This window comes from Paramormyrops kingsleyae, chromosome 16 (assembly GCF_048594095.1).
Source record: "Paramormyrops kingsleyae isolate MSU_618 chromosome 16, PKINGS_0.4, whole genome shotgun sequence".
NCBI classification, from domain to species: domain Eukaryota; kingdom Metazoa; phylum Chordata; class Actinopteri; order Osteoglossiformes; family Mormyridae; genus Paramormyrops; species Paramormyrops kingsleyae.
Window position 1 is genome coordinate 19,292,424 of NC_132812.1, and position 14,435 is coordinate 19,306,858.

At 39.3% G+C, this 14,435-nt stretch overlaps 1 long non-coding RNA gene across 1 annotated transcript; it reads right to left on the reverse strand.

Moving 5' to 3' along the window:
- Positions 1 to 1,410: 1,410 nt before the first annotated feature.
- Positions 1,411 to 4,747, reverse strand: LOC111834129 (uncharacterized). Its single transcript, XR_002835920.2, has 3 exons — positions 4,469 to 4,747; positions 3,786 to 3,948; positions 1,411 to 1,612 (listed from the first exon to the last, which is right to left on the reverse strand). It is a non-coding gene; the product is annotated as an uncharacterized lncRNA (long non-coding RNA).
- Between the last annotated feature and the right edge of the window lie 9,688 nt (positions 4,748 to 14,435).

Below are 14,435 nucleotides of genomic sequence, written 5' to 3' on the forward strand. Positions count from 1 at the left end.
AAAGAGCGATAGTTATAAAACCCTCTGAAGAACATCCCATTATTGTAAGCGGTCACACTGTACCTGAAGGGTCACAGATAAAGCACTATTGTGCTCGTAATCAAACATGAACCAACTCTTTCTTAATGTACTAATGAACCACAAACTAGTTACAACCCAGTTGGTGAGCTCACTGTTAACTTAAAATTTAGTTAACCATTACTTTACAGTGTAAAATATCATTATCTACCTACTTGATACTGCTAATTATGATTCTAATGAACGAAAAAAGTAGGTTTGCTGAAGCACTACTTATCTATTAATTCTATTATTTAGTGTACTTACAATATTGTACACTATGATGTAATGGATAACTAAATGTTATATTAACACTGAGCTCAGTGACTTGCTGCTAGTATATGATTAAATAAGAGCATAATATTACATTATTTGTGACCCCTCAAATAAAGTGTTAGTTATATTTGGCTGCATCTATCTATGAAAAGGGTTCTACAGCATTGTTCATTATAGAGACCTGTAGTTATACATGGATTATCAGTATTCATATTTTTATAGCTTTTTCTGTCTGTCATTTTGCCTGGATTTCTGAGTCTAATTGCCATGTTTGCATGTTCTCCCCGTGTCATTGTGGGGTTTCCCCCAGGATTTACGATATCCCCCCCCCCTCACAGTCCAAAGACATGCTAAGCTGAATTGGAGTTGCCAAATCGTCGGTAGGTGTGTGTGTGTGTGGTCTAGGTATACCTTACCTTCCCCACAACGTTATGAATACCCATTTATTTTCTACCATATGGGAACCAGTTTCCTGGTCCCCATATGGGAAAACTCTGTTTTATAAAAATCTGTGACTGCAATGAGAAAACTAAAAATGCAAAAACTCTTGTATTTTGTTTGGTTACATATGGTTATGGTTAGGGCTGGTAGGAGTTGTCATAGTTAACATTAGCATTTTTCCCATAGAAATGAATGTGTGGTCCCCAAAAAGATATAATTACATAATTGTGTGTGTGAGTGTGTGTGTGTGTTTGTGTGTGTGTGTCCTGGCTTATTCCCTGCCTTGCAGTTCTAACTACTCCTCAAATCAATGAATGAATGATTAAATGATTTCAAACTTTGTATCATTTGAGGTCCTTGAACTTTTTAGCATTCACATGTCAAGACAAGAGAAAGAAATGCATTTAGCTCTTTGTATTTATTCTGTTATATTGGACTACTTATTTCAGAGTACAAAATGAACTTTGGAATACATAGTATTTAGATTTCGAAATGCATTTCACATGTTTCTGTGTGTAACAGTAGCTTGAGATTTTGGTCTTAGCTTGAGGTTTTGTCTTGCAACAATAACTTTCATTTCATTTATACATTAATAAAAAAATGTATATATAATGGCCCTTTGCAGAGAGCCGTGTGGATGTGGTGGCCCTTTGCAGAGAGCCGTGTGGATGTGGTGGCCCTTTGCAGAGAGCCGTGTGGATGTGGTGGCCCTTTGCAGAGAGCCGTGTGGATGTGGTGGCCCTTTGCAGAGAGCCGTGTGGATGTGGTGGCCCTTTGGAGCTGAGTGTACAGCCGTGCCTCATGCCTGCAGTGACAGCTTCCCTTGGTGGGACACACACTGTGGGAAACAAAGAGTGCCGATTAAATACACATGAGCACCTAATTAGTCATTCACCTTTACTGTGGCTTCTGTGGGTGAGCTTGTTTCTTAGATTGACACAGAAAGGTGGTGCCCCTGAGTTTAACAATTCAGGGAAATTAAATGGAGGGATGATGAATTTTCTCATTGTAGCACTGGGTGTTCTGCAGTGTAATTGCAGAATGCAATTAATTTGTAACAGCACTGGAGGTAATAAAAACCTCATAAGTGCCAGCAATTAAACATAATTATTTGAATAAATATTATGATAGAGTACCACTGTAAAGCCTGTATTTTCTGGAAACATGGAAAGAGGCGTGGTACTTTCCTGAAAGGCCTAATATGTGTTATTCAGACTGACAAAGGGAAACAAGTTAGTGCTGTTGGAGAAGCTAGCAATCTGATTGGATACAAAGATGTGAAAAGGGACCCTTATAAATACACAATGGAAGGGGAAGCTGTGTTTCTCTGTGCAAGCCATTCACAAATCTCAATGCTGCCGATTGTTTGCAGACTGAACACAGCCTCAGCAGCCATCAGTATGTTAATGTGCTGAACTATTTGCGACAAAAAGAAGTAGAGAGCCTGGCGACGGATCAGGCCGGGTAAGCGTACGTCCATCTTTTAGAGATATGAGAGATGCGAAATCTCTGTGGCACTTTTCCAGGTTGTATACACCGGTTTGATTCATATGCATTTCCAAACCCATAAAACATTTGATTTGGTTGCCCTGTACAAGATTTAGAATGTGAATGCGAAAGAATATTTACACCTTTGTCATTACTTCATCTTCATGGAAAGTTATAAAGTCGCAGGACAAGAGAAATGTGTCAGATGATTCTAAATATGTTTTTTATTTTTTACACGCATGTATTTCTCATGGACATTATTTTATGGCCTTCTATGTAGATTATTTTCTAAAGACTGTTGTGATGATGTATCTCGGTCTTTATCAAATACAGCCGCACCTTTATTAATTTTACGCGGATCCATGTTGTGTAATTATTTCAGAGGAACAAAAATCATTAAAAAAATTACTCGGAATGGGTTTTTGGGGTCACTTAAGAGTGCTGCATAATAAAATGAACAGAAAGAACTTAAAAATGGACACTTCTGTGGAATTCCTGGTTATTCTATCAGAGTATGATGGCAAAGGCAGTAGGATACATACATACACGACAGAACAGAACCTTACTTATCTTATGTTACAATAAATAGAACTTCAGTAAAATCCCGTTATAGTGGACTCGCATATAACGGAATATCGTCTATAACAGACGAGGTCCGCTGGTCCCGGCCTGGCGCATTTATGAACATGCAGAAAAAGCATCGGATATAGCGGACTCACATATAATGGAATTGTGCTTATAACGGACAAACAATTTAGTCCCCAGGGCCACTTTTAGCTGTAGTTTTGTTCGCTATAACGGACATGCAGGCTCCGCCTACAAGGCGCGAGGCGTGCCGGTGATATCCAGCGCAGATACGTAGTCGGGATTATTAATAGTCACTCTCTATAAATAGGCATGGCGTAACAGCAGGCAACACTGATTGGTCTGTGTGGCTGTCCATCACCAAGCACGCTGTGCGTTGGCAGACGACGCTCGCAGCTGAAGGGATGCAGTAAGCAATGAGGTCAAGGTTACTACTGTACCGTACATGTATAACACTTACAGGCCATATATACTTCCAACAGTCAGGTAAAGTTGGATTGCTACAATATAATAATCTATACCACAAGTGTGTCCGCTGGGGTGTGGCATGAGTAAATGGTGTCCTGTAGTTCTGTTCTGGGCATTCAGCAACTCTGGATAGAACGGACTTTGGATATAATGCACTGTTTTGCCAGGTCCCTTGAAGTCCGTTATAATGGGATTTTACTGTAATACCACTACTTTTGTAGCAATGTCAGTAATTTTCAAACACCACAGAAATAATTTAACATACAGCAGCAAAGGTACTGAAAAATCGTTTTAGTTATACTGAGAAGTGAAATTGTTTAAAGTGATAAAGTTATTTCAGAAAAGGCAGCAAATTCACAGCCATCATGGAATGAAAGCCAGTTATTATTATTATTAATATTATTATTATTCTCTATTATTAATAATTGTTGTGCACGACTGCACAGCAGTGCAGTAGTGAGCTCTCTTACCTCAGGGATAAGTGTTGGAGTCCTTGCGTGCAGAGTTTGCATGCCCTCCCTGTGTTGTAGGCACATTGTGATACCATAGCAGGCTTGAGAAGAGAGGGCAGGCAGCTGGTCCCAGCAGACAGCGTCACGGGGAACGTGCTGACAGACGATAGAGCTGCCTGCTCTGCTCAGTGGAACAGATCAATTTTTATCCAGGATTTTGTTTTGAAATCATTCCGTAATAAACATGAAAAGCTATAAGTTACGGATGGATACACGACACACTGTACATCTGAGCACCCATACGTAGGCTGAATATACCCATATGATTGGTACTGATCATTAGAATGGATTAATGATGCAAATGTTAATTGTCTGTCTCACATTGTGGCAATGTGAATATTTCATTATGAAATTGAACATACTTTATCAAATGTTTCATCAAACATATGTTCAGCTTGTTTCTTTTTTAACCTTCTAAATTTATAATTAACCTCGCCGCAAAAGGTTAAATAAAAAATTGCTATGTGTCATTTATTTGGAAAGAATACGTCTTTTGCCTTTCATATGTCATATGAATAATTATCTTCATAATCATTTTCACTCAGAAACCAGCTTGATCGCTTTAGGCTGAATATTTCAAAGTATTCCAGAAACGATCATTTATAACAAAAATACACCAAAGGTGAACATGAATTCAGTACCTTCATTATGTCAACCACTGCTGTACTCCATTTGTCCACCTTCCAACCAGTCAGGTTCAGTGCAGCTCGGAACTCATCCCAGGCAGCATAGGGCAGAAGGCTGGGGTACACCCTGGGCGGGGTGCCAGTCTATCGCAGGGCACAGGGCTGGGGTACACCCTGGGCAGGGTGCCAGTCTATCGCAGGGCACAGGGCTGGGGTACACCCTGGGCAGGGTGCCAGTCTATCGCAGGGCACAGGGCTGGGGTACACCCTGGGCGGGGTGCCAGTCTATCGCAGGGCGCAGCGCTGGGGTACACCCTGGGCGGGGTGCCAGTCTATCGCAGGGCACAGGGCTGGGGTACACCCTGGGCGGGGTGCCAGTCTATCGCAGGGCGCAGGGCTGGGGTACACCCTGGGCAGGGTGCCAGTCTATCGCAGGGCACAGGGCTGGGGTACACCCTGGGCGGGGTGCCAGTCTATCGCAGGGCACAGGGCTGGGGTACACCCTGGAAGGGATGCCAGTCTATCACAGGGCACATACACCTACATGGTCATTCACATTGAGTAATTTACAGTAGCAGCATGTCTTTGGACTGTGGGAGGAACCTCTTATATCATGGGAAAAAGTACAAACTCCACACACAGGGAAAATGTTTGAAAGGCCAATGCTAGAGAAGTGAAGCAACAGTACTGAGGCTCTGTGCCTGCCCTGATTCTGTTCCATTTGATCTACATCAATATTCTAAACAATTCTGTGAGAAAAAAAGCACACTCAAGTATTAGAATATTCTCACTCCAGACTTTTATGTCACATTAATGTCACCTGTACTACTTTGTGTTTGCCATTGTTATAGAAAATGAATGAATGTCAATATGGAGAAAGTCAAATTTTGCATCAACAATAAGAAATACCAGGTTGTTAAATAAAGCTTTTGTGAATATTGTTTGAAGGTGTTATATAGCTGAATAGATGCTAAATTCACTGAATATGAGGCAGTGTTCATCTAATTAACAATCAAACTATTTTATACTCTGAGAGAATGTACATCATAAGAGAAAAGCTTTCACCAATTACTGCTAAATGTTATAAGCAATGCCTGAATGGAACGGGGGGCTGATGATACCATTTATTGTCAATAACGGGTTGAATTATGCATGAGCACACAAAGCAGGGGGAGGGCGGCATCAGCGGAGGCTGAAGCCCACGTTGCAGCTGTTTACATCTCCGGACTTCCTGAGAACTGCTGCTGACATGAGCCATTGACATTTAGAAGTCAGACACATGCACACCCACAGTCAGACTGGAAATAGTCTGCTTAATGGGTTTTGTCATTGTTGTGGTTTCTTTTTTTTCCCGCCTGTAACACTGGGTGTAGGACAATGTGAGGGTTGCATGGAATTCATGAAAATACACGCTCTGCAGGCAAGGCTAATGGAAGCTACTGTGGGTATCTGGAGGTTCTCTGCAGCACTAAACTGCAGCTATATTTGGATGGTGGCTCTCTCTCCTGCATCCTGCTTGCGGCTGTGGTTCTGCTGAAAAGCAAATTTATGCGACCAATCGCTGTCCTTAAGGAAGGATGGTGGGAGATCCCAGAAGGGCTTGTGGCTTCCTTTACCGGAAACATGCATCACCTTTACCAAAGTGCTGCCGATAGAGTGATGCCTTCATATGTTTGATTTCTCTCTCTCGTACCCGCTCTTGTTTTTGTATACTTTTACAACTTGAATTCTAATTATTACCTTAAAATTACAATTCTAAAAATTCCACAAATATTCCAAATTAAATGTGTTTACAAATATTTTTTTTCTTAGTTTTTTTATGCATTTTGATACAAATCCAAAATTTTTCTGAAAACACACATATCTGAGGAGTTTGCAGACAGATGGTACAACTTCATAGCCTTCAAATGAATTTGTAAATTTTAACATTTAATATACCAACTCAAAACAGAGTGTTGGACTATTTGACGTAAAATGCAAGAGTTTTTTTTTAGTAATATCAGCTGGTTTGTCAATGCATCTATCTATCTATTAAAATAAGGATGCATGGAAATTGAGCGCGTTCCTGCCGGAGTCTGAAGCTGTCCTTAGACATTCAAAGTAATTTCTAATATTAATTCCAGAGGACCTCTCCCATTCAAATAGGCTTAGGTTAATTAAGATGATCCTGTCCCACAGAATAATGTCATTGGGAAAATCCTCTCATTTTGCACACATCCTGTTCTTATTATTTTATTAAGCCTAATAAGGTACACTTGTCTCCTCTTTTAAGGCAGTTCTGTTATTGCAAAAATTACTTGAAAATGTATGCAGTTGTGGCTAAATTGGACTTTGTCCCCAAGGTAATATTCAGACTGAGGGCAGGGTGCTGGGGTGGCCTCCGGGACACATCAAATTCAATCTATACTACATGGATTCTGTGACAGAGAAAGAGGAATTTCCCGTGGACACCTAACATTGATCTTGACATCCTGAATTCGTTGCTAGGCATGGTCTGCAGGCCAACCTCCACTAAGCATGTCACTGGTACATGATGGTTAGGATTAGTATGACTGAAGGTATTTGTCATTACATTTGCTGTATATTGAATAATGTAAACTGTGAATTACACACAAAAAAAAAACCCTACAAACTTTAGAAACGGCAAACATATTCACGGGAAAGTTACCATCTGCAAAAATGATAGTAGATATCTGAAACGTGACTTTCTCTCGTGGCTGATTTTATTGTGGCTGCCAGTTGTACATATTGGAAATTCTCGGGAACAAATGAAATATAGTATTGCTGTGGCTTTTTTCTTGCTTTTATTTCTCCTTAGAGAAAAAAACTAAACTATTTATCTAAATGGGACCGTATTGAAATGTATATTTGTGCACCGTAAAATGATTTTAGAAAAAGGAATTCCATCTACCACCACAAATCTGAGTTTGTGTGGTTTTCATGTTATTGCTATACTGCACAGGGTTCCAGCAGGTCAGACAGTGTGTGTGTGTGTGTGTGTGTGTGTGTGTGTGGGGGGGGGGGGGGGTATTTATATATTGAATCCCCACAATGTGATAAAAGCCTGCTACTTTGATGTTGTGGGGACACACTTTTAAAAAAAATCTGTGGCTGCAATCAGAAAATTAAAGAAGTCTTGTATTGAGGGGGGGGGGGGGGGGGGGAGAGAGTAAAAAAATGACAAAATACTATTGTTAGGTCATTGACTTCCTGGCAAGATAATGAGGCATTTAATTATATTCTAATGACAATAAATTCTGTATCATTCATTGTTGCTTACAGAGCTGTATTGTATTGTTTTTTATTTAGGATTAAATGTTATTTGTGTTCGCAAGTACAGAAAGGATCCACAGACAAAACAAACTGAAGTGAGGGCAAAGTAAAGATCAAAATTTAGCATGATGCATAATTTCATCTGTGCAAGTGAGTTGGAGCTAAAACATCTCTTCTGCCCCCTTTACTGGGGTTGTCCTTATACCTTTGTAGAAAAAATTCTTGGTAGGAAGATGGGAATAAATGAAGGTGAAGTGGTGAACAAACACATAGCCCAGCTACTTAATAACGCTGCAGTGTTGATTTATTATACGTAAAAAAGAAACTTCGTAAGCTGTGGAGGCTGAATAGTTATGGCATTAGACTTGAAGTGTAGTGGTACTTTTTTGTGCAGGTTCAAGTCCATCTCACAGCAACATGGCATCTGCTCAGTGGGATGGCCTGTGATCAGTAGGTCAGTGCTTTCACTGTAAGTCACTTAGAAACTGGGGCTACTCCTGCTTTCTCAACTGTATTTCACTTGTATTTCCTTATATATGAAGGTGGCTCTATTATTTGTACTATGATAAAGATTAATTGAAGTTGTGTTTAATGAAGCAGTCTGCAGCAGTTTAACGAGTCACCTCTGCCTTTTTTCTGCATTTACAATGAAAACAAGCTGTAAAAATCACTGTTTTGTTGTTACAGAACTACAGAGTCATTGCTTTAGGCATTCAGTGTTTTAATGCTGTTATATTCATGCTTAAACTTCAGAGTCAAGAGACATTCTTTCATACCTAATTGTAGTCATTTGTTATTAAAATTCAGATCTCTGAAAAATATATGTGTGCATACGGATAATATGACATCACGTGACTTACATGATGATTTAAAAGGCATAAAAGAACTGATTTTGAGTTTAATTTAATGTGTCTATGTACTCTGTCCAGATAGTGATCATGAAATCCTGCCACTTAGATGATGCAATAGAATGTTTATGTTTGGGGTTTTCTTTTGTCTAAAGGAGATTCAAATGCTGTAACCAAGTAAAGGGTGGACTGAACCATTGTCACCCTCCAAATCCCCCTCCAGTTCATCAGCAATGTAGAATTCTGCTAAGCATGGTAATAGGAGCCATAATATCGACTGTAGGACTGAACAAACAGCACAGCTCACGGCTAGATGTCCTTCCCCCCCATGAAAAAGAAGCTAAAACTGTGGTCAATAGCACATCATTCCTCTGCCCCACAGCACTACGCTGTGTCTCTTTTGCGCTCGTCTTGCCAGCTGTTTCTCCGCGCGTTATGCAGACCAAACTGAGTATGATCTTCTCCAACATCCTCCGAAGGCCGTTGCACTATGAGGCCTACTCTGAGCAGCCAGTAGTGGTGTCCCATGCACTTTTCTTATCACCGCATATACATGTGCCTATTGACGTCACCAAGCTCGCATCTAACAGGCTCAAGGTACAATCCACTCAATAACAAGATGATTTGCATGTATCATGTCCATTTAATGAAGGGCACTAATATCTTATGTCCCAATGCTTGCCATGACTGTGCTTGTGCTTTTGCTGTGTGCACCTTCGGTAATTCATCAGGTACAACGAATGCTGTGCCTAATATTGTCAGTGTAACTGTTCGTTTGACTTTTATTTGAGGATAATGAAAGTACGTGCTCTTCAATATATCTAACGGCAGGCAGGCAGACAATCACAGTCAGCTTGGGTCTCCAGCAGCACGCAGACTACAGTATGTAAATCAGACAGAAACAAATCTTCTGTCCCAGCTGGGAAACTCATCCCAAAGTACTTAACATTCTTTTCCCCTCCCTTTTCATTCTTTGATGTTCTTTAAATGAGCCTTCAAACTCCACTGTTCTCACAATTCAATTTTACCAGCCCATTATCTAAGATATAATGTGGAGGTTAAATATATCAGGGCAGCCATTATGTGAAAATAATTAGCAGTAATGAATAATGCACTAATTCCACTGATGAGATATGGTTATCCAAGTAATGAAGTGTTAGGGCTGCCCTGACAAATGAAATTAAAATATTTAAACACTGTTTTATGGTATTACCATGCTCATATAATTTCCTTTACCTACAATGAGCTTCTGTGGTTATCACCATTATTCTGACACTTCCAGTGTGTTAAATAATGCAGGTTAATGTTACAGCAATTAGTCATCACAGCAATCTTCCACATGAGGATGGCTGCAGTGTTGTGAGGACTAAACTAAGCTGGGGTTTCTCTTACGACCCTTTCAGACCCTTGACTTGTAAAGCCATTTTTGTAGTATTTTTCCTTTTTAAAAAGCCATAAACATATAAGATATTTTTATGGTTATGACATTATGGGCAAAAATGTCCATCATTTTAAGAAAAATCAAGTAATAAGGGGAAAGGAGCAAGCCTCTTCCGAATGTATACTTCTTTTTTAAAGAGAGGTACTGAAAATGAAATCCTTAATCACTGTGATTTTGCTTGCAAAGTCAATGGTTTATGAGTTAGTATCAAATTTGTCTGAGAATTCCTAAATATAATCAGCACTTACATAGCAGATGCACGTCAATACTTAGAGTATGTCTCAGGCGTACTTGCCGTAATGTGAAAAATGGATGCCACTAGTAACTTTAAAAGAAAGGACCAAGCATGTCATTTTCTCAAGAACAGCAAAATTGCTTTTGGAATTGTCACATATTTAGGGCATATTCTGTAGAAAGGTGGGTACAGTCATTTTCTAAATTGTTCACTAAGGTGAGATAAAGACTGTAATGCTCTATTTATGACAGGTGTCGGAGCAGGCTCAACTGTTTTTATGAATTATGGACTGAAATTGTAAATTATGTATGACTGAAAGAATAAAATATCATATTTCACACTCCAAGTGTTCATTACATCTGTCTGATACCAGAAAGGAAATCAGTAAAACTAATAAATTCAAAATGACCTGCATATTAGATTTTGTCAGAATTATTTACATGCTCTTTTGTACCAGTCTTCCTTCTCCTTGTTAAAATCAAATTACACCATTATATGACAATGAAATGGTTCCACAATAAAACTCATGTTTTAAAATAATTTCCTAGCAAATTGCTTCAATAAAATCAATATGGTTAACATCACTAGTGAAGGCTCATAAATTACACTGCATAGATAGCCTGGATGGCCTTTGCTGTCAGTTGCTAAACTGTAGCACTGGATTAGTGAAACCGGAAGAAATAAATAAAGTAAGACTTCTATTTGATTCCTTTTTGTCATTGTTATGTCTGATTAGTAAATTTAGTGCCGTCTCTGTTTCTTACTGATAAGTTGCTTTCATATACAAATACACAAATAAACTGAAATGTTAATTAACATAGCGGTTCATCAGATATTCCTAAAAAAACCTAGATTGAAAAATGCAATAAAAATGTATATCCTCCAGAGACCCCATCCATTCATTTATGTCCATTGTAGTGGACTTTTTGTTTTTGCATCTATCTTTTCACTGATGTAAGGAAACGTATTTATTCCTGTTGTACACTAAAGAGGACATGCTGTGAAATTAAAAATAAAAATAAATTTGAAAATATCTAAATTGTAAGATGTCATTTCCTCCAAAGACAAATAACCTAAAATTGAAGGACACTTTTTTCCTTGGGTCTCAGGAGGATATAAATTAATATAACTGTACTTCTGTAAGGTGAAATGTTTGCTACTTGATATTAATATTTGTCCTGATTTAGCAAGGGATGTGCAGAGGTTCATATGTCTAGAAAAAAGATGTGGACATCCTGACTGTTGCTGTAAGTTTTACGCCCCCAATTTACTTTGGTTATGCAATAAAAAAATATTTAGTTACAGTTACATACATCGGTTATGTGTATTAATCACATAGTTCAAGTTATATCAAGTGAGCATAACCACTGGAAGCGATCATCAGCAGTAACGTTTGATGTTTAGGTAATTATGTATCTGTTGGAATGCATTTCAAACTCTGTGGTTTATTATTAATGCTTACATAATTTAGTTGAATTTTTTGATTATTCGCTAATATAGGAAATTTAATAATACATCAAATTCAGCTATCTAAAAAACTTCATTCTTTTTTATAGATATTTTGTATTTTATAAATATTTCATAGACAAAAAGGACTGGAACTGAATGAAAGTCAAAGAGCAGAATGTAGAGCAAACCAGCAGCAAGCTGTCAGTCTGAGGGAGTATCATTTGCAGAACAGGCATAATGAAGGGAGCCGAGTATGCAATCAACAAATCAAACAGAAACATACTTTCATGGCGTGCTTTAATCCTTTCCTCACAAATAGTGATTATGGTGGACGCGTTTAATAGGAATTTCAGCAGAGCAATTTACACTTAATGCACCAGTCATATCACTGGAAAAAAATGACTTAAATATAGTACTATTAATAATACATGTTTTAATTAAATGGCTGGAGGTGTATCTAGCAGGAAAGATTGAGCCTCTTCCACATCTCACACGGCTCTATGATTCATGGGCAGTAAATATGCAAAGCATCAAGCCCGTAAGGCAATAAGAGAGAAGAGCATCCTATTGTCTGCACCATACAATCTATCCAAGTACTGGGATAAAAAAGTCATACAAGCGAACAGAGAGGGGGGCGCGGTGGGATCCGTGTTCTAAATGTCTGTGCTTCCCTTTCAAAGTTGCAGTGTTGTTGGTCGCTTGTGGCACTCAGCACTCCACATTATTAAGGGGTCATTCAGTTACACTTACCTTTTATTGTCATTTACCTTTTTTTGTCCAAAGCAAAGTACATTCTTGAGAAAAATCAGGGTCAGACAGTGCCTGCAGGGTTAAAGGGCCTCACTCAGGGGCCGAACAGTGACATCACTCTGCTGACCATGGAACTGGACCCAGCAGTCAGCTGATAGGTGCGGTGTTCTAACCCAGCGAGCCACACAACATCCACATCGCCAGCAGTCAGCTGATAGGTGCGGTGTTCTAACCCAGCGAGCCGCACAACATCCACATCGCCAGCAGACTTCGGCTGATAGGTGCGGTGTTCTAACCCAGCGAGCCGCACAACATCCACATCGCCGGCAGACTTCGGCTGATAGGTGCGGTGTTCTAACCCAGCGAGCCACACAACATCCACATCGCCGGCAGACTTCGGCTGATAGGTGCGGTGTTCTAACCCAGCGAGCCACACAACATCCACATCGCCGGCAGACTTCGGCTGATAGGTGCGGTGTTCTAACCCAGCGAGCCACGCAACATCCACATCGCCGGCAGACTTCGGGTGATAGGTGCGGTGTTCTAACCCAGCGAGCCACACAACATCCACATCACCGGTAGCACCCCGCCCCCCCCCCAAGTAAACAAAACAGTATCGCAAGCCTTTGTGATATAGAAAATTAAAAAACTGAATTTTTTAAAACACCTTTGTTTGTAGCAAATCCTCTTAAATTGGACAGGACGTCAGTTACGTAAATGATCATTCTTTATACTTCGAAATGGTGTTCAACTCGAACACAATGGCCTTCTCCTCGATCGCTTCTGCTCTCCCCCACCCCGCTCAAAGAATCATGGGAAATGTAGGTTTCCAGCAACACACAATACGTTAACTTAAACAGCTGTAAAGTTATCATTGTTCTTATTGATATAATACCGCAAACTTCATGGGAAATAACAATTTTGTCTAAGCATGTGCTGTGCTACAATATCACACCTTCAGTCAAAAACAACCTTTAGTTTCAAGCCATTAAATATTGACAACAGCACCCATCAATTTAACGATGTGTTCACATACAGCTGCTGAATACATTGACACCTACCTAAGATTGGGAATGTGCACCACTGTATAGCTGAGTAATCGGATGGAAATTCAGTGTAATCCATATGTAGGCTCTCAGTCAATACGCATTATGCTCTAGTGCTGGAAGGGAGATGTTTATTATAGATTACTTTATGCTTCACATCAGATGTCTTTCTATCACTTTTGCAACCACATTTACAGTTATAAATTGCACCACATCATCAGCTACACAGACAGATTACATTGGTTGATGGTGAAAAAGACTTTGTGTTGCTATGCTTTATCACATTTAAATAGAAGGGATCCAACATTTTGAGATGTCTGAAAAACTCACTGAATACCAATTTTCTCACACATCCAATACGAGAACCCATCCAGATGATGTCACCGAGAACCCATCCAGATGATGTCACCGAGAACCCATACGGATGATGTCACCTCTTTTCACTGAATGTTACAAGCTTTACTTTTTGTATTATTTCTGCTGTTGCAGTTTTAACTGGAAGAACTCATATTAAAATAGAAATTTTATTTCACAGAGTTTTGCAAATGTTCCTAACACTAGTTACACGTATCATTTAGAGATACTCTACTAACACTAAGATTGTGACAAACAGCATAAATTGTGTTGTAATGGTCTTGCTATTGAAAAGGCTCTTTTGTATATTTTAACATATGCAAGGAATGAGTTACTCATTTTGGATGGCTAGAAACTAGGATATTTTACCATTCAAATTACTTATTTGATTTAAAGTGGTTTTTGAAGAAGAGAGCATGGATCTAAAGAACTGTTAGACGTAAATGATAGAAATCTGCAATAATGAACATACCAATGAAATACCAACGTATTTGCATTTTACAAAGGTCTCTGAGCTGGTCAAATGCTGACTAAGAAGATACGACATATTTATTGCGCAATACATTGTGTTGCACAATGATTAAGT